We start from the raw sequence: 3,389 nt of genomic DNA, 5'->3' as shown, positions 1-3,389 counted from the left end.
TCTTGTCACGCTCATCTTTTCGTTTGGCATCCGTTGCAATGATAGGCATGGGACATCAATCAATGTTTATGCAGCTACCGAGTTGCCCGAGGAGCGGGCACTCGAAACTCTAAGTAAGGATTCTCTTGCAGAATCACCTTCATGCCTATCTATTTCTCTCTCTCTCTCTCTCTCTCTTTCTCTCTCTCTCTCTCTCTCTCTCTCTCTCTCCCTCTCTCTATTTCTCTCTCTATTTCTCTCTCTATTTCTGTCTCTTTCTCTGTGTATGTAGAGCAAGAGAGAGATAAAGAGAGTGAGAGATAGGTATATACACCCCACTTATAACATATATATATACACATGTAACATGTATATCTATGCATCCATATACACATGTATTTGCCAGTATATATCTTTGTTTACCTGTTTATTATGCAATATACTTTATTTGGCAGTATTTATACCTTTCTGTGTAAGCATGTTTGTATAAGGTAATGAATATCTCTGTGTGCATGTTTTTCTTAGACTTATAAACACAAACAAATAACATGCCAGTCATCGACCGGTAAATTAAGGAGATGCATCAACACCGTATTTGATACTATAGTTGAGATATTGAGAAAGAGTATCACTTTTCGCTGCTATCCATTATAATGATAACGTTCACAGATGATTTACATAAAGAATGACTGTATAGCGTGGCTGACATTCCACTGAAGTAAATTCATCATTAACTGTTATCGAGCGTGTTGTCCGACAAAGCGATGTGTTACGAGTTGAAAATTCCCATGGTAATACTTTCAGATAACCACCATTTTGTTTTGTGTTTTCATCGTCTATTTATTTAGATATCTAGACATTTATTTCTTTATTTCTGTTTTACTTATTTAGTAAGTCATTTATGTTAGTTGAAAACTATGACAGATGTGGAAAACCTGCTAATTTCGAAATGTTTCATCGTTAGCCATTTGCCAATTGGCAATTCATAAATAATTGCTATTTGCTATCAACGATTTCAGAAACATCAATACCAAAAGTAATCATCATCATTAAGACACGAACCAACATCATTAACATCAAGAACCAACACGAAAATAATGAAATATGTGCTACATATCTACTACGAAATTAAGAACAGCATAGGAAGTAGAGAACGGGAGAAAAGAAAGGAAAAATTCATAAATGGAACCGCAAAACAACAACCGGTACAGAAAAAAAAATAACAACTCTGGCTCCAAGAATAATAGAAAACCTAAAGAACGGCATAGACGAATAAATAGGAGTAGATAACAATTAAAATTAAAACAATGTTAAAAGCAGAAGAAGCCACTAAACAAAAGAGTCGTATATCAATGAAAATACTCACAACAACACACCAGCAGTTGTAACATCTACAGCAACGGTAAGAATAACTGGAAAAAGAAAAAAAAAAGAATAGGATTATTAACAACAAAAGAATTAACACGACAGTATAGAAATTACAATTATGACATCTTATCAGCATCATCACTTAAGGACCAATAGAGAACAACATACTAACAGTAGATCTATAGCAATATAGGTATACAATTTTGTTAATATTATTAGTATTCCTAAAGCGGCGTGCTTGTAGAATCGTTAGCACGCCGGGCAAAATACTTAGCGGCATTTCGTCGGTCTTTACGTTCTGAGTTCAAATACCGCTGACGTCGACTTTGCCTTTTATTAATTCGGAGTTGATGAAAAAAAGTACCACAGCAGTATTGGTGGCCTTGTGCCAAAATTTGAAATCAATATTATTAGTATTTTTATCGGTTTCACACCAGACAAAATGCTTAGCGGCATCCTTTCGGGGTCGATAATATGAGTACCACTTCATTACTGGAGTCTTCCACACAATTCCTGACATTGTGAACAAATCTGAAACCAATATTGCCGATTTCTTATAATCAAGTCGGTTTATGCCGGCAAACGGCAGAATTTCTTTGGATTTTACGTTCTAATTTCAAATTCCGTTGTGGTCGATTTTGCCATTCATCTTTCCGTGGTCAACAAATTAAATAAGGATCGATACTAATCGAATACTAAATCGATATAATTGACTTACCTTTTCCCCTAAATATGCTAGCCTTGTACCGAAATTGGGAACTATTATGAGGATGTTTAATATTGCTGATAACCCTAAATATTATGCTGGATAAATGCCTATGAGAAACTACATGCCCTTGAGTTATTTTATAGCTTATGCCGGGTAAATAATAATAACTATCCTTATTATTATATTATTACAAGCTTTGAGATCAAGTTCCGCTAAGGTCCATTTGGCCTTTTATCTTTCCGTTGGACGATACAATCGATTTAATACCATCCGTTAAATTTGCTGGCCTTGCGGCAAAATTTGCAATTGTTACTATAAAGTTTATATTATATGCTTGAAGAAGAAGAAGAAGAAGAAGAAGAAGAAGAAGAAGAAGAAGAAGAAGAAGAAGAAGAAGAAGAAGAAGAAGAAGAAGAAGAAAACCAGTGACAAGCAGAACAAAAAATTGAGAAGTAGGAGAGGATGATGGAGAATGAAAATATGTAAATTACCAGTATGCGTATGAGAAAAAAAATAATGAATACAGAGCAGATAAGAGAGAAAGGAACGAAATAAGTCAAACTAAAAGAAAAAAAAAGAATAGAAAGAAGAGAGAACTGAAAGAGTATCCCATTATACCAGAATAATGATTTATTAATCTAGGTTAAAGGATAAAGTAATTATATGATGTTGTACACTGAAATAAAATGACATACCATCAGAAAAATATCAAACAAAACAAAACATGAGACTGAGTGACTGAAAGAAGGGATAATGCAGAAGGATAATCATGACTACAAAATATGAAAATAAAAGGAGAAACACAAACGAATCGAAATGCAAAAAATGGCAGTTTTCAACAAATGTGATGTGGCACAGATTTTGTTTTCTTATATGAAATATTGGTATGTCATCGGAAAGGTCGAACGTTCAAACATTACATAGAATATATTATTTTTTCTTCGTGTGCAAGATGTATGTATGTATGTATGTATGTATGTATGTATGTATGTATGTATGTACGTATGTATGTGAATATGTGTATATGTGTGTGCGTGTGTGTGTGTGTATACACATATACAGATAGATGGATACAGATAAACTGATAGAAGATGCATGTGTATTTACATTTGTTATGTTTGTTTAGATGTGTGTGTGTGCGTGAGTGCATAACTATGTGTGTATCTATGTAGGAATGTAGGTATCTATGTATGCATGCATAGATATCTATACATATATATCTATGTATATATGCATAGATATTATATATATATTTCATGTATGTATTTGCATAAATACGCACAGACACACACACACACACACACACACACACACACACACACACACACACACA

General features: G+C 33.7%; 1 long non-coding RNA gene across 1 annotated transcript in view; it reads right to left on the bottom strand.

Annotated features, from left to right (window-relative positions):
* The window catches only part of LOC106884018 (uncharacterized), a 210,179-nt gene that overhangs the window by 83,594 nt on the left and 123,196 nt on the right, over positions 1-3,389 (bottom strand). Inside the window, exon 3 of the long non-coding RNA XR_001411187.2 lies at positions 1,346-1,391. This is a non-coding gene — a long non-coding RNA (uncharacterized LOC106884018). The remainder of the gene's footprint in view (positions 1-1,345; positions 1,392-3,389) is intronic.

Source organism: Octopus bimaculoides, chromosome 1 (genome assembly GCF_001194135.2).
Source record: "Octopus bimaculoides isolate UCB-OBI-ISO-001 chromosome 1, ASM119413v2, whole genome shotgun sequence".
Taxonomy (NCBI): domain Eukaryota; kingdom Metazoa; phylum Mollusca; class Cephalopoda; order Octopoda; family Octopodidae; genus Octopus; species Octopus bimaculoides.
This window is presented reverse-complemented; position numbering and strand designations above follow the sequence as displayed.